At 40.8% G+C, this 21,246-nt stretch overlaps 1 long non-coding RNA gene across 1 annotated transcript in view; it reads left to right on the forward strand.

Annotated features, from left to right (window-relative positions):
- The window catches only part of LOC121041351 (uncharacterized), a 284,372-nt gene that overhangs the window by 184,508 nt on the left and 78,618 nt on the right, over positions 1 to 21,246 (forward strand). The gene's annotated exons all lie outside the window — the stretch shown is intronic.

The following is a 21,246-nucleotide window of genomic DNA, read 5'->3' on the forward strand; positions in this document are numbered from 1 at the left end:
ACTGATCGAAACTGATGGCAGCTCCCCAGACCGCTTCACAAATGTACCATGTGGATCAGGGATCAGCATGGCTGCCAAGTGCTTGGAATAGAGTTCAGCCTCATTAGGCGACACCAAAGAGGCCTGAAGCCCCAGCCAGAAAGTGGTTTATATCCAAGAAGGTCGTAACGTAAGAACACGTTATGCCAAAAAGAAGCTTAAATCAAGTGACAGTGATAGTGGTCAGCAGGGCAAATCAGTGTTAGAGTTTTGTTTTTAAAGAAATGAAAGAAGTGGGGCATCCACATACTAACCCATATGAGAATATGTTTTTGTTTTTAAATTTTAACATTCATTTTTGACAGACTGTGAGTGGGGGAAGGGCAGAGTGAGAGAAAGAGAGAGAGAGAGAGAGAGAGAGACAGACAGACAGACAGACAGACATAATCTGAAGCAGGCTCCAGGCTCTGAGCTGTCAGCACAGAGCCGGAGGTGGGGTTCAAACTCAGGAGCCCCGAGATCATGACTTGAGCCGAAGTTGAACGCTTAACGTACTGAGCCTCCCGGGCACCCCTTTTTGTTTTTGTTTTTAAATGTTTATTTTTGAGAGAGAGGGATAGAGGATCCAAAGCAGGCTCATGCTTGCACCAAAGAGCCTGATAAGGGGCTTGAACTCATGAAATGTGAGATGTTGCCCTGAACCAAAATCAGACACCTAACTGACTGAGCCACCCAGGCGCCCCAAGAATATATTTTAAATACTGAAATATGATTTTTCTCTTGAGTGCTTAATTTGTACAAGGGGCTTTTCATACATAGCATAGTGAGTTCCCATTTTGAAGATGAGGAAATTAAGTCTCAGAGAAGGTTGGTGACTTTACCAAAGTCACATAGCTACTTGTAAACCCATTCTTACAACTACTAAGATGTACCACCTCCACCAACCACAGCTACCATTGATGGATACATTGGACTTGACAAAGTTCATTTAATGTAATTATCTCCACAAATCTGTAGGGTGCTATTCTTCAAGCTGAGGAAACTGAGGCTCAGATATACAGCACACTTAACCAGTGGTGCACAGTAAAAGCCTGGGAACTGAAGCCAGCACAAAATTTTGACACCTGTATCAATAGGACACCAGAACCTCACATGCTTCCATGTTCCTCATGCACAGAGTACTATGTCACTGTAGAAAAGGTATCCCAAAGCATCCCAAAGCAATGTAGCTCTTCCAGAAACTACACACCAGTGCTCAAACCTGGGCAGGTTTCCACAACTAAGGTAACAGAAGGAACGAATGGTGCTCACTAAATATTCCTCAGCCTCTGCCTTCTGCACACGCTATAGGATTACCCCTCCAAGCCCCTTGAGGTAGGTTGGGGCCATGTGACTAATGCTGACCAATGAGCCCTGAGCAGACACTGCATGCGTCACTTTCCTGCCAAAGCATTTGTCAGCGTGAGACCACCTTGAACTCTTGCTGGTCATATTTGGGACAGTAGCTGTTTGTCAGATTATGCCTAAATGACTATAACAGCAGAGCTCCTGTCCCAACACTGAGGGACATGTAGCATTAGCAAGCATTAAACATTTGTTATACTTTTTTTTCCTAATTTTTTTAAATATTTATTTTTGAGAGAGAGGGAGAGACAGAGCATGAGCTGGGGAGGAGCAGAGAGAGAGGGAGACACAATCTGAAGCAGGCTCCAGGCTCTGAGCTGTCAGCACAGAGCCCCACATGGGGCTGGACCCCACAAACCGTGAGATCATGATCTGAGCCGAAGTCAGACACTTAACTGACTGAGCCACCCAGGCACCCCTAAACATTTCTTATTCTAAGCTGTTGTGATTTGGCTATTTTTAAAATAAACACACACACACACACACACACACACACACACACACACACACACACACAAAACCATCCTGACACAGAACCAGATCCAAAGGAGTTTTATAAACCTTCCAAGGGACTCAACAGGTTCCAGGATTCTTGGCATCCAAAACCATGAATTCCAGTGTTACAGCAACCAGGGAGGGCAGGGAAAATCAGGGAAGTAGCTGGGCACAAAATGGTAGAAAGTGGGAAGAACTGAGTCAAGCTGGTGGACACACGCCAATGAAATGTGGGCTCTATTTTACCACATCTTGCAATTTTTGAGAAGCAGAGGGATGTTCATGACTTTTCATAATGGAGAAAGCACTGCAGGTCAAATAAGCAGGGCTGTGGGCTACATTCGCTGTAGGGTGTCCTGTCCCCTTAGCCTCATGTTCACAAATGGGCTCCCAGCTGTTATCATAACCCCAAGGCAGTTCTTCAGGTTACTTGCTGGGTGACGTTGGGCTTGTCCATGTAGTCCTTAACATCCCATCCATAAAATGGTTTAAGAGAGAGAAAATTGATAACTCTTCCTCTTTCTCAGTGGTTCTGTCTACCGAAAATCTCATATACATGCAGATGCAAAATGTTACGTGTTTCATTTTCCAGTGATGCTGTAAGCTTTCACCACTGACCCTCTTCTCCACACAGCAGATCCATAAAACCAAGGTGAAGCATCACTGGGCTATGTGTTGCCAAAATTTTCTTTGATACAAAAAGATGTGTCACTTTAGCAGGAAGGATGGGGTCTTTTTCTCTCTCCTGCAGATCCTCAGCATCTCTTCTTCCACTAAGGGAAACCCCGGCTTTGATATTGTGGTTGACCGTGATCACACAGAAGGACATCTCCAGGGGAGTACAGATCTTGTTCTGATCTTTAAAGTGCGATGATTTCTCTCACTGATACGTTATAACGTATCTGATCAGAGGGACCTCTAAGATGTGATTGCATGCGTTAATTTTTCTGGCTTGTGAATGTTCAGATTCTAATTTAATTCCAATGGTTTGAAATGAGTTATCTTTGGCGTCCTTTAGCTTTGGAATCCAAACCATCAATGCAATGCTGCTTTTAAAAATAATCTTTCAGACTCCCTTTCAGTGCTGATGATGGGTGGTTCCCATTGAACGTCTTTGGAATAAATCTTTTCCTGTGGTCACGCTGTCAACTCTAGTCTATAACTCTTAAAAATCCATCCAGGCAGGGCTTCAGATGCATTTTTTTCCAAAAGAGCCATTGTAATATTTGTGGGGCCAGGAGCAAGAAACTGCTGAAGTGTGCATTCAATAAATGGAACAATGTTCTATCGCAGGTGGGCTCTGATGTCTCTCCCACTTTGATAGCCTGTGCTGGTAATGCTTCCATCAGTAGCACCTTTTACTGCCTGCCTTTAGTAAAGGAGGATTCCCACCCCATTTGTCAGGATCCTGAATGTATGAAACTATTTTTCTCTGGGAACCCCTTGATGTGGTTGGAATGCAACTGAAACTTCTATTTAGGCAGTCATTCAGATGAAATAAAATTTATCATAAAGGGCAACCCTAACATGAAATCTTTATATGGAGCAAAGAGGTCTTAATTTGAAACAAATAAAAAAATGAAGCATTAAATTGTCAGGAAAGAGGTCCAAGGCCATGTGATAAATTGGTCACAGGCAAATCATCAAAGCTTGAAGGAGAAAACTGAATAGAATTTTTAATTTGTATGAAATTCATTCAAGCAAGGTAGTTACCCTGAGATGCTAGAAGTTTCTGGAAGTAATCTGTTTCTTTTTAACTGTCCTCCCAACTTTATATAATCAGCCTATCGAGACAATCTGTCCTTTCTCCTTACTCATGTTCTTGGAATGTGTATTCAATTCAACAAATATTTAATGGACCAGTGGGCCTTCTGTGTGCAAGATAGCTTACAAAGTCCTGTAGGGACTGCCAAATAAGGAACTCAGAATTGAAGGAAGCAGTTTCCTAAAGGTGATGTACAGGCTAGTGATGTGTAACTCATTTAGGGTGCTGTAAAAATACACCTTCCCAGGTCCTATTCCAAGCCAACAAAATCAGAATCTTCAGTGGCCAAAGAAAGAAACTATATTTTAATGACATTCATCAGATAAAACTGATACAGAGCACGTTTGGATTCTACATAAGTCAAGACCTCTCTTGCAAGTAACAGACCTCTAGTTTCAGCTGGCTTAAAACACAAAGGGAACGTGTCAACTCTAGTAACTAAAAAGTCCAACAAGGGAGATGGCTTCAGGCGCAGCTGGATCCAAGTACTCAAGCAAAGTACTCAGAGATTGAGTCACTCTCCCATCTGTCAACTCTGTTTGCCTGTACATTGGCTCTATTCTCTTTTTTTTTTTAATGTTTATTTATTTTCAAGAGAGTGCATGTGGCTGAGGGGCAGAGAGAGAGGGGACACAGAATCTGAAGCAGGCTCCAGGCTCTGAGCTGTGAGATCATGATCTGAGCTGAAGGTGGATGCTTAACCAAATGAGCGACCCAGGTGCCCCACATTGGGTCTATTCTTAAACACAGCCTAAAGCACCATAAGAAGAAGAAGGAGAATGAGAAGAAAGAAGAAGAATAAGTAGTGGAATTCTCACTGTGTTTCAGGCATTTAGTCTTTACCATAACGATATGAGGTAGGAAATTATCTCCCCTTAGCCCATGAAGAAAGAGGGGTCCAGGCAGGTGTAGTGATTTGCTCAAAGTCGACCAGTTGGCAAAAGATGGAGAGAATTAAACCCAAAATTGTTTGCTTACAGTTCCCATTTTCTTACCCCTTCTCATATTTGAAGGCAAAACAGGCCAAGGGTAAGTAAAATACTGAAAGAAAAATCAGTGTCAGAAGGAAGAAGGGCAGGAGAGTATAGTTTAGAGGGAAGTCTTTCTTCATGTTCCTGAAATGCCTCATATGCTCTTATTTTTCTGTAGATTAAGTTTTGATAGACCCAGAGGTCTGCGTTTTGGATATTCCCCCAGCTGATATGATTCACACCTGAACACTGCAATAATTTTGTGAGTAATTCATCATAGCTTACAGGAGATCTGCTGAAGCATTTGAATCCATGGACAACATGTGCAGGACTATTGCTAAACTTCTGTTTCAGCAAGCAAGATCTAGAGAGTCATCAACAAAAAGGCAGAGAAAATTATTCTAAGGCCTCCAGAGGCAGAAGGCTAACAAAATCATTATGGTGCTGGCAGATAGGAGCTTATAAGGCTTGCACTGGTGGTGTCACTAGAGAGAAAAAAGATGTAACACATGGAAACAAGGTTTAATAGTAAAAAGGATATGAAGCATGAAGATAGCTATTAAAAGAAAAAAAAACAGTTATGGGTGCTAATGAGTCCCAGATGTCTAACTTGGCATGTCCTAAGAAATTGATAGATTATGGACTCTGTGAACCATACCTCCTGGAATTCCAACTGATATTACTCTAGGCTTGTTACTTTTATGACTTGATTTCATCAGTCAGACATTAGCACGGATGAATGAGCAGAGCCTTGCATTCAGGGGCTTGTCCTATTGGAATGCTACTTTAAGACTGTCATAAGGGCACCTGGGTGGCTCAGTTGGTTAAGCGTCTGACTTTGGCTAAGGTCATGATCTGGTGGTCCATGAGTTTGAGCCCTGCATCAGGCTCTGTGCAGACAGCTCAGAGCCTGGAAGCTGCTTCAGATTCTGTGTATCCCTCCCTCTCTCTGCCCTCCCCTGCTCACACTCTGTCTCTCTCAAAAATAAACACTAAAAAAAAAAAAAAAAAAAAAGACTGCCATGTTATGAGGAAGCTCAAGTTGGCCATGGGGACATAAACCAAGATTCCCGATGAACAACCCCAGCCAATGTCAGCCTCTCAGTGTGTGACCCACATGTGCTACCCAAGCAAGATTAGCAGAAGAGTCCTTCGGCCAACCCACAGAATTCTGAAAACTGGTGACTCATCATGATTTTAGCCACAGATGTTAGGTCAGCTTGTTTGGCAGCTATTGGTAATGGAAACAAACCAGAATTTGTTCTTCTAGTCATCAGTATAATCTATAGTTCCCTGTGCTATACTTCCTCTCTTCTCTAGCTTGCAGGAATCTTAGAGCTAAGTTTCGTGTTCATTGCTATGTCTTCCTTAAACCAGGAATTTTCAGTAGAATGTGTCCATCTGTCTCTCAGGTTTTATCTTTCTTATTAATGGGTTCATCATATTATATCAGTTATTTTGTTTTAAACTGACAGAAATTACTCTTAAAGTAGTGGAGTATATACAAAATAAATATTCATGGTGGATAGGTAGAAGAATGATTGATGAGCGAGAAGCCAGAGTGATTGTCCACTGGTAGGTATGAATTCAACAAAATATTAGCATATATTCTGAGTCAGGTCCTGTTCTGAAAGGTTTACATGCGTGCTATCATTTAATTCTCCAAACAGCTATGAGTAAGCCCTGCGATCTCCCATTTTACAGATGAAGAAGCTGAGGCACACAATGTTTGTTTTTCTTGTCCATTGTCTCACAGATGGCGTTTAGGGTGCCATCTCAGGCCTCCCCAACTTCAGAGTCCCCATTCATAACCATCATACAGCACATTCATCAGAGTCCAATGGGTTTTATATTGTGTTTAGTCTATTTGATTGATGTATGTGAAATTTAAGAAAGGAAACTATCTTCCAAGTACTTTTAAATCCGAGAGTGGTCACCAGATTACTAAGTACTTTATAAGGGGAAAAAACTTGAAAGTTGGAAATTAAGATTCCATTGCCTGAATTGGAAAAGCATTGCACTGGAACGAAAATTAATGTTCTCCACACTGAAAACAGAAACTCAACCTCCAGCTTCTGATGGCACCATCACTGCAGTTAGAAAAGCCAGCTCACACATCTGATTTTGTCCTTTGCTATATGCATGTTCCTTCAAAAGTGTTTTCTCAGAGAAATAGAGTACTTTTGTAAGAGTCAATCTGAAATGTTTCAAAAAAGCAAAGTGGTTTTATAAATATAGGGTGCTCTGGCATGCAAATGGTCCCCAAACATTGTACAGCCCATGCATTCACAACTTGATAACCTTAATGCACTCAAGAGCCAAAAATACACGTTGGTATGTTGACTGAACAAACATTTCAAAATATTGTGCTCGCTCTGACTTTTGGCCCAATGAACGACAGTATGACAAACTTTGCCTAAAAAGTAGAGCTTACTGGGTGCCTGGGTAGCTCAGTCAGTTGAGTGGCTAACTTCAGCTCAGGTCATGATCTCACAGTTCAAAGGCTTGTGAGTTCGAGCCCCACGTAGGGCTCTGTGCTAACAGTTTAGAGCCTGGACCCTGCTTCTGTTTCTGTGTCTCCCTCTCTCTCTGCCCCTTCCCTGCTCACATTCTGTTTCTCTCTCTCTCTGTCTCTCCCTCTCTCTCTCTCTCTCAAAAATAAGTAAACATTAAAAAAAAATTTTTTAAGTAGAGCTTATAGCATACTTTAAATGCATTATTGAACTTAGATATTAAGCTTTTATTTTTGTTTTTTTAAGTTTATTTATTTGAGTTTATTAAAATTATTTGTTTATTTATTGGGAAAGGGAGAGAGAGAGAGAGAGAGAGAGAGAGAGAGAGAGAGAGAATGAATCCCAAGCAGGCTCCACACTGCCATTGCAGAGTCCAACATGGGACTCGAACCCATGAACCTTGAGGTCAGGCCATGAGCCAAAACCAAGTGTTGGACACTTAACAAACTGAGGCATCCAGGCACCCCTAACCTTTTATTTTTAAGTGGGTACAAAATGGAAAGCAAGAGTATTGATTCTGATGATCAAGTATTTTGAAAATTAAAACTACAAAGGTGAAAGAACTTACTGTGCATGCCAAATGTGGACAGCATTTAGTTTTGCAAAGATAATTTTGGCTCTTGGATGGTCATTTGAAAAGAAAAGTTCTAAAATGTGTATAACAGAACTGTGTCATTGAACTTTATATCTGAAAGGTAAAATATAATTCAAGATTTTATGATCTTTAGTTTTTACTTTATGAACTGAAACTTTGGAATTCCAGAACTCTTTTTGTTTAATATCAACTCAAAAATTAGGCAATGAGACATTCAATTTCAGTGAGAAACTGAAAATTACATTTGTGAATTTAAATGGAGGCTTAGCCCCAGACTGTTATTTCATTACATTTAATGCCCTATCAAGGGAAAAGTGTCTGCCACAGAACATTCATTTTCCTGTGTCCTTTATGTACATCCTTCCCAAAGGCAGGAGACTGACAACGTTGACTTTGTGAGACTCATTCTGTCTGAATGATTCCAATCTTGAATCCATGAGACTAGCTTCCAACTCCCCCAAAGGGGGAACTTAACAGCCCAAAAATATGAGAAACTGCTCTGTTCTGATTTGTCCCTAGCAACCAAATTCTCACAGGGCAGCTGGGCCTGCTAAGTACACTCCCACACTTTCTGCCCTACATACGTGCTGTTATGGTCAGCTCTACCTCTCTAGCTTCCTCCAGGCTTCCAGTGACAGTTGTCATTGCATGATGATAATACTCTTTTTCTTCTCAAATCTAAATGACAAACACAGTGACCAAAATACTTTCGTAAAGGGGCACCTGAGTGTCTCCATTGGTTGAGTGTCTCACCTTTGCTTTTGGCTCAGGTCATGGCCTCACAGTTCATGGGTTTGAACCCCACATTGGGCTGCATGGAGCCTGCTTGGGATTCTCTTTCTATCTGTCTGTCTGTCTGTCTCTCTCTCTGCTCCTCCCCACCTCAAAATAAATAAACTTAAAAAAAATACTTTAGTAGAGTGCTATTAAATGCTCACTGTTGCTGTAGTGTAAGAAGCAAGTCCTTGCTACCTTAGCGTAGCCCTAATAGAACACTGTCCCTAGCATAATCACCCTCTGGTTAATAATTCACCATTTAGCCACCTCATTAGTAATTGTCAGTCTCCTGATCTGAGTGTTGACAGTGGGAAGTAGACTTCTCCCAATTTCTCTCTCTGTTGTTCATCATCCCCCCCTTCCCTGTTTTCTCTCTTGTATCAATACTTTTCAATCACCAAGGAGAGAGACAAAAAATTTTGTTTAGAAGCTCGTTCCTTTTTTCCAAGGTAAGAGAAATCAAGGGAAAAGAAAAACTTCCCAGCTCTTATTTTTAAACTATGCTTCACTACTCCCAATGCTGAAGAGAGCAATTTCTTATATTGGTGAGGAACAAATACAGGAAAAGTTAAGTAATTCCCCAAGGTTGCCGGAAGCTTTTTCTCCCATCCTAGAATTCAAACCACAACAAAGAGCCACTTCAAAGTTACCATGCTACAGAGTTCTCAAATTTTAGTTAATAATAAGGTTTCTGCCTACCCTGAGTCCAGTGGGTACCAGAAAACTCTTCTGTAAATTAAATAAAGATCACATTGTAAATGTGTTCTTCCCCATGTCCCCCCAAAATATAATTTATTTTAAAATATAATATTTGAAGAGAAAACAAAGATAGCCTCGTAGACTTGATTGTTTTTCCTACATAATTTTGGGAAAGGGTGACTTAATTCAAACCCAGAGAATTTGTTGAAATTTTGCAATATCAGTTAAGTCATTAACCCTTTAGGGACTTTTGTTCTAAAGTGATAGCTATTGTTTTTAGAGTAAAGTGTTTAGAACAGGGTGAAGAGAGTTCCTAAAATTGCTATGTGGTATAACTTGGCTAAATTTTAAAGCTGAGTAAAAAATCTGAACATGGAAGTGCTATTGAAGTAATGGATGCTAAAATTGTGGTGGTTTTAAATCATAATGACAAAAGTAATTAAACAGAAAGGTGACCAGCAGACTTAGAAAAGGATCTGAGATAAGAGATAAATAATTTCCTCCAGCTGCTGACTGGCTCTCAAAAGAGCAGATGCTATTTTTATCTCCAAAGGAAGAACATTTTTCTTCCTGTAAACTTTTTCTTTTTAGCAAAACTTGAGGACATGATAGCTTTGTCTGGGTTGAAGAGAAAGGAAAATAAAAACTTAGCAATTGATCTCACTGGTCAGTTTTCTTTGAAGGGTCACTTAAAATTGGAAGTATTTCATTGGACCCATCAGAGACTGGGGATGAGTTGAGAAGTCCAAAATACAACCCCTTTTCTGGAACTAAAGGCAAACATACTATTGTTGAGCCTCTCTGAGGAGAAAGAACATTTTTTAATTGTTGGGAATGATGTAGCCATCTAAATGGTTTGTTTAATCCCTTTCTTCTTTTCTCCCCTCCCTAAACCACCCAAAACCCATCCATAACCCCCCATTTCCACCCCAATCCCCACCACCCCTGCTGCAGACCCAGAATAAGCTGGCTGCTACAGTGGGGACAAAATCACAAAGTGAAAGCCATGTATAAGAATATAAAGCTAAGTTTAAGTCCAGGCTCTGTCCCCTCCTAACTCTAAAATATCAGTGAAGCCACTTTCTGAGCCTTAGTTAGTTGTGGAGAAGTACAGACTTAGTTTGTAAATAGGGAAATTACCACTGCTAACTTTGGAGTGTTGAGATGATTCAACCACATAATCCATATAAAGCCTCTGATATGGCCCTAGACAGAAGGATTTAAGGTTGGTTCCTGGGGCGCCTGGGTGGCGCAGTCGGTTAAGCATCCGACTTCAGCCAGGTCACGATCTCGCGGTCCGTGAGTTCGAGCCCCGCGTCGGGCTCTGGGCTGATGGCTCAGAGCCTGGAGCCTGTTTCCAATTCTGTGTCTCCCTCTCTCTCTGCCCCTCGCCTGTTCATGCTGTCTCTCTCTGTCCCAAAAATAAATAAACGTTGAAAAAAAAAAAAAATTTAAAAAAAAAAAAAAAAAAAAAAAAAAAAAAAAAAAAAAAAAAAAAAAAGGTTGGTTCCTGATTATAGCCCCTCTCCCTACCCAGTTCCTAACGCTACTTTGATCCATCCCAACAGCACTGAGGAACATTTAAGAGGAACATGAAAGAAAAGACAAGAGGTAACAGAAGGCTGAGAGAAAATCCAGAAACCTTAAAGTGGTTCAGCACTCTCTCCTCTTGTCTTTACCCTGTTGTCAACAAGAGCCAACAGTGGCCACAGCAGCAATAGTAACTAACATTTATTGAACACTTAATATATTCCAGGCACTGCAACTGGTATCTTATTCAATATTCACAACAGCTACTCTTGTTAATTCATCACATATGATAGTAAGTTTTTGACTGCCCCGTCCACTCTTCATTCAAACTATTTTCTGTCTATTTAAGTTCTAAAGTCTCTTTGCTGCTCGTACTTGGACAGTGTTTGGACCCAAGGCTGAGACTTGACACACTATCCATAAGAGGTTCAACATTAGTAGATTCCATTTATTGTTTCAGCCTGTGAAATTCCATCTACATTCTAGTTGTACAGCCACATATTCACTGTACACCTCAGCCTCATGCCACTCACAGATTCATTTCGTGTATCTTCGGAATGGTCATCCAAGTCAGTGATAAAACAGACCTCTTCCTAAGGGCTCATTCAGCTGCTCTTTTTCCCACCAGGTGGGCATTTTCTTTTTGATCTCCCCTGAATTTGGGTGGATAAATTCCACAGCATACTCTCACTTTTTATAGCAGTTGTCTGGGAAACCAACCGTGTAGCTCCTAGAGACCTTGGGGCCAATGAGCAGCTGCAGCCTCTCCCGGACAGAAGAGATCCACTCCCCCATGAGAAATCATGTGCAGGTGCACCCACTTCTAGTGGGAGAATGGGGACAATCAAATCCAGCTGGTCCTTGTCTGGTCAGCCCAGATGGAACATCCAAATCCACATTTGGACAATTCTCCAATCTAAAAAAAAAAGTTGGAATTCCTAGTGGATTCTTTAGGCCCCTTGAGAAAGCTCATTTCTGCTCTCTTCCTTCCCTCCTCCCCTCTCCCAATTCACACATATGCACTCATATCCTCTTCCTCTCTTAGTTCTCCCTAAAGGAGGAGCCTGATGTGATCTACCCCTCTGGTGGTCTTCCCTTGTAAGAGTCTCTCTTAGAGAGACTTCTTAGGGCTAGGATAGTATAGACCTGCCTCAGCTCTCCCTCTTGAGGAGACTTGGCCAGCATTCCTTCTCTTTGTTTCCCTCCTTTGCTTTCTCTTTGGACAATCCTTCTTCCCTGTGGCAAGTGCAGTTTCCAAACTCCCGACAGATTTAGTGTTAGAGAATTGGGGGAAAAATTAGAATTCTTTGGAATACACCAAGTCATAAATCCAACATTCCTCATGCAACCTAACTAATTATTAGAAATATCAAAAATCCTTAATAAGAAAGATACATACATTTAGTAATATTCACAATGAACTATAGTCTAGCTTGAATACCCAAATACTGGAAAACGTGTAGGAACGTTACTGGGTAACTATAAGTAATGTTAACATGCTACTCATCTGGTAAGGTTAACAGCTCTAAGTAGAACTGACAATTTAAAGACTTATTTTTATTCCAAATCTTGTTGTTTCTTTGAACACCACTTACAGGTTTACTACAGAGGATACCAAGTGAATAACCTTAGCATTCACTTTATCAAAAGAATGCACCGCTAGGAGTGGACAGGGCCCAGCTACAAGCCAAACCAGTGAGATTGTGGTTGCTTCTCTCCTTCTCACCCCATCCTAGTGACCAGAAACATTGACCTTGACCTTCAACTTTGCATCAACTTTTCCTGCTCTTGCTTTCTTCTTATTGACATCATTGGATTTCTTTGAAGAGTAATGTCTCTAAGTAATGTCAATCTTTTATTATCACAGGAGAATTATAATACTGTTTTCTTTTTCTAGACTTCTAAACTTCATTTTTTTTCAAAATGTGAGATTCAGAAAAAAAAAAAATTGTTTCACAAAATGGCAGGAAGGAATCTCCATATGGGAAGTGTTATTACAATGGCTATCTACTGTTTTGGCATAACCGGGAATATTTTTCCCATTCTTAGAAGAGTAGCACCCTCTTTTTCACTTGTGGATCTTCTCCATCTTTACTCTGTGGCTATCATCCATGGTGCCCCATTTCCCCTGGTAGCAAGGAGATGTACCACATTCTTTCCAATGGCTGCAGCCTGCTCATTAACTATATATAGTTAACCGGTCCCTTATTCAGAGCCATTTAGCAGTTGTTATCTTGAGCATGGTGCTCTGTTAAGATGTCAAAGACAGAATCAAAAGATAGTTGATGTTGTGTCTACTCATTAGAAAAACCAAGACTATAGGAGTTACATGGATTCCTGTTCTTCCTAACCTCCCAGTTGCTTAATTGTGACATTTCAATAAGTTATTGATTTTCTCTGGTACTAATGATTCCTTTGTTTGGAACCTAGAACACTGATTATAAAACAGACTCCAGAACTATTAGCTTAGGCCAAAACTGTTTGATCAAATGGCCCATACCATGTCCACTCAGGACATGAAGCTAACCTCTCTTACTTTTGGGATGGAGTCTTTTGCTGGCTATACACACTTGGTCTGGAATAAGCTTATCTTGTCAATAGTTATCTGATTAGTTCTTTGGTGCACACAGTATGTTTTCTTAAAAATTTTTAAGTAGCCTATTAATTAAAATGTATGAATTTGACTTTATAAATAAATCTAGATTTCCATTTTCTTTTAAAAAGATAAAAATATCAAGAAATACTAAGCCCATGTTTCTGAATAACAGTCCTTTAGATGGGTCACACATTCTCCACTGAGTGCAACCCTATCCAGTCAGCTTTGTTTCTTTGCACTTATCTTCCCAACCCCTCTTGCAGACTGAGTTTGTAACACCTGCTCTGTATGATTCAACCCAAGCTCAGTAGAGGACTAAAGTTTGAGGTCAAATCCTCATCTACCTATCTAATTCCCCCTGTGGATCTAAGAGGGTGGTGTTGGCCAGTTGAAGAGAGAATTCAAAAATTTAGCAATCTGGAGCCAAATCAACATTTAATTTTATTTTATATCCAATAGGTTATTGGTTGGAGTATAAGATAAATTTCTAAAACAGAGAAAGCAGGAAAAAACACAAAAATACAGTAGCTCAAATAAAGCAGGTTTATTTCTCTTTCTTGAAATATTCCAGAGGTACTCACAGGGTCCAGGTTGTAGGTAGCTTCTTTGTAAGAAATCATCCAAATATGTAGTTTTCTTTTCCCTTGAGGGAAAGATGACTCTGTCATCCTCTAGTGCGATTTCTCATCCACCTGATTAAAGGTGGCTCACATTACACATCCAAGGTCCAGCTCATGGGACAGGGGAAAGAGAAAGTGCAGAGGCAACAACCTGCCTTTAAGGAGGTATCTCCAAAGGCAAACCCACTACCGCTGATCTCACTCTCTGGATGAGAACCTACTCCCTGCTCCCAAAAGCCTTTCAGAAAGAAAGTGGGAGGCAGAAAGATCTTTCTTCTCCGAGACCACACTCACACATATACAAGCACACATGCCACAGCCAGAGGCATCTGTTAGCTCTGAATAGTCCTTATTTTTTTTTAACAAATAGCCACAACAGTGGAAATAATAGGAAATGGTCTTTCTATAAACTGTGGATTAGACACCAAATTTTGGCTTTCACAACTTCATTCCAATTCTTACTACTATTGATTCGCCTGATGGGTGAGGCTTCTAATTTTGCCCATATGGAAATTATACATTTTATTAAATGTTTAGAGTGGAAGAAGTCCCTCTTCACCTGACACTTCTGTATTTTTTTAAAAACTTCCTTACAGTCCCATGCTTTGTGTGTACATGTGTACACACAGGCGTGTGTGTGTGTGTGTGTGTGTGTGTGTGTGTGTGTGTGTGGTGTATACCACATTCATTAGGGGAGAGGACAGAGAAAAGTATAGTAACAGCGATCTCTTTCCATGGGTTCTCCAAATCTTTGATCAGAGTTGCTTACCAGTTATTTGGATCACCTGGCTTTCTCATCCAATAGAAGACTTGCATACACCGTTCATTTCTCACAACTTGAAAGCTATCCCCTAGGGTTATCATTCCACTGGGAACTTTTTAAGAAACTTTGCATTTAAAACCAAATTTTTAAGATGGCTCAAAAACACTAGAAACCAAGGCTTTCATGTATTTTTCAACTTTCATCCTAGTCCCAGAAATTTCATTTCAGAGCCCCAGTACATTATAGAGATAAAACCACTACTGCCCTGAGTGAAGAAGACATCGGTGACCATGAGTCCTACCAATTGACCCTCCCTGTCATCTCTTCAAAAAGTCCTTGAAGCCTCTTTGAGGAGCCCCTGTCACTTGGTGAATACTAGGTGAAAACCATGCCTCCCTGTCCCTTTGTTTGTAACCAGAGGTTCAATAGTGGAAGAAATAAGGGGAAAGACCTCCAAGAAAGTGTGTGCCTTTTCTATGTAATACCAGTGCAATCTGCCAATTCTCTTAGCTCAGTATAGTAGAAGAACCCAGCCAGCTCGGGCATTACACAGACAAAGCAATGGCGTGTTGTTAATAGACTCATGCAGTTTTTAGTGCCAGACTTGCTTGTACTCACAGCCCTCCTCTGACTTGCTGTCCTTTTAAGATGGGAAGCAGATGCTGTGCTGGGATCTAGTGGCATCATCACAGCTTATTAAATGAGGGACCGTGGGAAGCTCAGTTTCCCCATCTGTATAGTAGGGAATATGATTGCTTTCTCTGCTCCAGCACCAGGCTCGCTCCCTTCCTTCTGTGACTTCACCAGAAACGCCTCTCTAACCACCCACCTGTTCTTCTGGCATTCTTTATTACCTTCTCATAGTGCTTCTCACCACCTAACATCACATGTACTTATTTGTTTCTCATCTCTCCCCCCTAACCAGAATTCAACCTCAAAAGAGCAAAATCATTGTTTTCTTCTGTTTACTGCTCTTCCCCTGAAGTCCAGGAGAGTTTTTGGCATTTAGTAGGTGGGCAGTAAAATGAGTTAGCTGTGGAATGAATCATGAGATTGTTGTAAAAAAGAAAAGAGTATGTATAAAATGTCCCACATGGTACCTGGCACACAGAACGACCTCAGTACAAATTAGCTATTTGTTTGACTGTCCTCACCTCACAAACAGAGGCTCTAAGATGAAGACTGACTTCATAATTTCACCCCCTCCTTCCCTTCTTGGTGGGTCTCTTTTCCTCCAGCATCGCACCAGAGTAACAAGTGTTTGGTTGAGTATCAAATGGAGTATTTGGCTTATTAGAACCTATGTTGTACAAAAAATAATAATTTAAACCACTCTCAGATTTAACACAAGTCTCTTTAAACATCAGGATGTTACTCAGCAGGGTGAGATTCTCATGGAATGGGAGGCTTCTGGGGTCTGAGACCAAATGTAGATAAAGACACCCGTTTCCTTGAAGCCACGACACACATGCCCTTCCAGAGTGGGAAGCAGGCCCTTGTCTCCCTCTCTCCTCCCCCCACCCTTTTTCTTTTCTGCTGTGCATAGAGCTGAAATAGTATGAGTTAGAGGTGTGCATTTTTCAAATCACAAGTAGTGACAAAAGACTATGAGTCTCAGAACATTTGCTAGTTGGAGGTCTTCTTTTACACAAGATACATAATAAAAGTGGACATAATTGGTCTAAAATCACACACTGAATGAATTGTAGTGCTAGAACCCAGTTCTGTGGCCCCCTTGTCCAGTGACTTTTCTCCATCTAGTTGTCTCCCCCCTAGTGTGTCACATGTATCCCTTCCATTCTTCCTTTTCCATGTTTCACTCCTAAAACTATTCACCAGAGTGGATGCAGCCTCCTTGACTTCCCTCCTCTCCTGGCTCAGGATCCAAGCATCTTTGATGCAGGAGGCATGCTTCTTCCCCATGCCTCTTCTAGTTCCCCGCCCTTTCCCCACTGCCCCAGGAGTCAGTTGAATTTCCACAAAGCCTCTGGAACTCTCACTAGCTGCTCTGTAATTGGGCCAGTGCCTGCCTCCTCCATCCCTTGGCAGCTACTGTAATTATTGGTGGGAAACATCATTCCTGAAGCCCCTGGCATGGGAATCATGACAACATAGGGCATCGGAGCCTAATATTTTCTCCCTGAGTCACATTGAGCAGAGGCAACGTCCTCACACAAATATCAGAAAACACATCCAGACAGACAGCATGAATGGATAATGAAGAGGACTTAGAGACTCCAACAGTATAAACAGAACTGCATTTTTTAAATAATAAGCATTTGCATATGATGCCAGATGATTCTTGTAGATTAGCTTGTGGCTCCAAATGACCTCACATTGCACTTATGCCCTGAGACGGGTTTTGATGGGGAGAGACATTACACAGAACAACACTTTGCTGCCAAAGAACCAACAGGGTTCTAGAAACTGTTTGCTTAAAAGTTGGACCCTTCTTTTGTGTTTTGATTGGAGTTATGGGGCTGGTTTCCCAATGATCAAGCATAAGCCCATCAGTGCCATTAGTGCACCTCATCTCCATCTACCCCTTTGTTCACTCCCCCCCCCACGTGCCATACACATACACACACACACACACACACACACACACACACACTCAATGATCCTTTCAGAATTTTTCAAATAAATATGGGCATCTCATTTTCTGTTGGTCCAGATGTGGTTTTTTAAATACCTTCAAGGGCTGTGACTGTGGAGACAATTGTAGACAGCAAGGAGGAGACACCTTGAAGGCAAGGCTTTTAAATAGGAGCAGTGGTGTCCCTGTTCTTGCTCAAGGTCATTTGCTAGAGCTGGGTGTTAATTACCCAGTGCCTTCTGTCCCCAGAGTTCTCTTTGTTTCTGATTCCTTCTCATGATATTTAGTCTCTCCACGTGTTTCACAGACTATCCCCACCGCTTCACCATTATATTCATTCAAATGGAGAAAGGGAGGAAGAAGAAAAGGGAGAAAAATGTATAAAATTTCTATCTGCACAACCCTTCCTTCAATCTTTGGGCTAACGCCTGCGGTAACAACTTTAATAGCCTTTGAAGTTGAAAGTGGGTTTGAGTATATTTTAGTGGGTTCCTTGACAGTCTGACTGATGACATTGTATATTTTAACATAGTTTTTGCTCCAGTGGTTTCTTTTTCCAGCAATGGGATGGGAAAACCTTAATACATGAGGATATCATATGATACGTGGGTAATAATCAATGAGGACACGAAATGGTCCACAAATCAACAGTGTGTTATTTTTAGAGCATTCACGTGATGGGATTCATCTTGAAAGCTTTTCTGAGTGTTAGGATCTAAAACTATCGCCATGATTTACTGAAGTCATGGAGAACACATGTGACTCTTGTTTTGAAAATGACAGTATGTGGATACCATTGCTTTTTTTTCCTTCCCCTTTTAGTTTATTACCAAATTGGTGGGCAAAACCAAAAGACCCACATAAATTCTCCCTGGTACCCTGCTGTCCGTGTTCAAAGACTGGGAGTATTTGGTGTACATGATCTATGTACCAAGGTGATATTCTAACAGAGACAAATTATGTTCAAACATCTGAAAGTCATCATTTCTATGCATATGCAGGCATTTTGAGAAAAATCTACAAGAGGATCAAAAACAAGATTAAACCACATCTGTTTGGGTTTAAATGACATTGTCTATGTAGTTCAAAGTTGTTTCCTTTCATATAAAAAAAACCTGCCCAGCTGTTTTTTATCTTAAATTCTTAGCCTTTATCAAAGGAGTGTTTTCATTGGCTAGCCAATGTTATTTCTAAAAGTTGAACTTCTTAGGAAAGGGGGCTAAGAAAAAGAAAATATGCTTTATTCATCTTGGTTCTGTCCCCAGAGCCCTTTCCTGGCTCTGGCAGAAAAGTCATGCAGGGGTTCAGTTCAATTCTAGATAGAAATGCTGTATCTACTGTGTGTCATCATGTCATAAATTAGGTGTTCTATAGTTTTATAGAAGTAATTGATTACAATTGACACTGATAAGAAACATGAAACAAAGAGTGACTCCTCAGAGGCATGAATTGTATAATAAATAAACATCTGACTGCATGGATGCTCTGCACTGTTGAATGAGAAAGGGAATGTTTTTGAAAGCCACCATCCAACAGAAGATGGTCTTATTTAACAGACATATGGGTGCAGAGTGATATTGCACCAGTGGTGTGTTTCTTTTGGACATCTGACACATTTATAACATTACAATATCACATCTGGTGATAAAGTCCTCCTATTTTATAGGAATAAATAAGCTCCACTACGAGCCCCACTAAATGGTTCATTGGAATGAAAGTTGAAAGCCAAAAATAGGAAGGAATCAAAGGAATATGATATGACAACCAAACCACTCTAGGTAATTGCTTAGCTGCTTTGTGGTTAGATAATCCTTCATGTCATGTCCAGCTGTTTTTAGCAGAATGACTAGACAATGTAACACAGGTAGGTTTCCACAGATGCACACACAGATGGACTCTATAAGCACTCTATATCACCGTTTGTCCACAATCAACAGATAACTTTAAGGAGGACATTGTTGAGAAGACAACTTTTGGGGGTGCTGGGGTGGCTCATTGAGTTAGGCGTCTGTTGATCTCCGCTTAGGTCATGATCTCATGGTTTGTGAGTTCAAGCCCTGCTTGAGAGAGAGAGAGAGAGAGTTGGGATTCTCTCTCTCTCTCTGCCCCTCCCCCTGCTCATGTGCTCTTTCTCTCTCTGTCTCTCTTTCTCTGAAGAGACAACTTTCCATTGCAATACTTATAATCAGCTCTCCTTTAGATACACAGAGAAGTATTCTTCCTTATCAAACACAGCCAACCATCAAAACTGTGTCCATAGTTTGTATCAAAGAAGTGGTTTCACTTTTCCAGTTTTATTTACCATAAAAACATATTTTTGAGACTAAATAAATATGAAGCCCTGGGTACAAATGCAACATCCATTGCATTTGCTTTTTCTCCTTCATTGGGTTTTATCCGCTTCTTGTTTCCTTAACATATTCAAAATCCTCAGTTGAGCTCCATACTTGGGCTCCAGGATCATACAATGTGGCTCAAATCTTAGTTTTGCCACTTACTAGCTAAATAATTTTGGCTACTTAACTTCAGTTTCCTCGTCTAGACAATGGAGATAATAACATGACTAATATCACCAAGTCATTGGAAGGATTAAATGAGAAAAGACATGCAAAACACCCAATGCAGTGCCTAGTTATAATAATTGCTCAAAATATCTTTGTCATTGATATACTGCAGACTGATCCAAACCTTCTCTCTGTTCCTCACTCCCTCCTGTCCCCTCATCATTTTTATCCTGTGAGCTCAAGTCCTAAGCCAGATTCCAATATGGAACAGGCAGTTGAGATTATCCAGCTGTTTTCATCTTGAGAACACTCATTCAACCTCTGTCTTTTTGTTAGCACCTGCTTCCAGAAAAGTCATGCTCCTCCCTTCTGAGACTAACTTCTCCATCTCTAAAGAGAGTACATGACATGTACTAAGTGTGAGTCAGAGGCCATGACGTCTGCTGCACTTGCTCAGTGGGAAAGACCTCCATGATCGGATGGTGCCTACCACCCTCGTCTACAGAAAGGGTAGTAGATGTATGCCACCAAGTCCTACATTCTTGGTCTTTGCCCTTCTGTCCCCTGAGACCTGACTCCATCATTCATCATCCTTTTCAATCATAATTCCATGCCTCTGTCTTGGGAATCATCAAAATAGTGTCTGAGGCCTCCTATCTACTGCCCTTCCTCCTTCCATTCCTTCCTAAAACTGCTGCCCTGTTAATCTTACACAGCAATTCCTTTTCACCAACCTTCATGGTTCTTATTATCAGCAGAAAAAAAAAATCCACTCTTCTTAAATCTGATGGGGAAAAAATCAGAATTTTACTGCCTTTATTGAGGAAGAAAAAATTTAAAGTCTTTTTTAAAGTAGATAAAATTATGGGGGTTTCTCTGTCAGAGAAATTTAATTAATAAGGAAACTCAGGCTTGGAGAGGTTAACCTTGCTCAAGGATTCATGGTGCAATGTATTGCTGTTTCATCATTTTGTTTGTGTTTTTCTTGTCTCCCCACCCCCACACCCCCACACCCCTACACCGACACGTTTTTATGGCACCAGGGAAAACATGCTAATACAGAGTAGGTGCCTGGTAAATGCCTTCAAAATCAAATGGGCCACAGGCTTTAAACAAATCCCTTAGCAGTCAGAAAGTGTAGCCACATGGCTTCTTAGTGTATATCTGATCTTTAACCCTTACATTATGTTGGACCTTTTACTTCTGAAACTATCTTCCCATGCTTATTTTATCCTAAAAACAACTGTATAATCCAATCTGAATGGTCCCATTTTGTGAATAGGGAAAATAAAGTTCGGGATCGTCCTGAATGAACATGCCGAGGCCACACAGCAACAGAATCTCTGAGCTAGAAAATGGACCCAAGTTTCTCCCATCTTAACTAAAATTTTCTTAAGCTGAAGCTTTAATCACACCTGTGGAGATGTCTGAAACAACAG

This window comes from Herpailurus yagouaroundi, unplaced genomic scaffold (assembly GCF_014898765.1).
Source record: "Herpailurus yagouaroundi ecotype Mexico unplaced genomic scaffold, PumYag 183, whole genome shotgun sequence".
NCBI classification, from domain to species: Eukaryota; Metazoa; Chordata; class Mammalia; order Carnivora; family Felidae; genus Herpailurus; species Herpailurus yagouaroundi.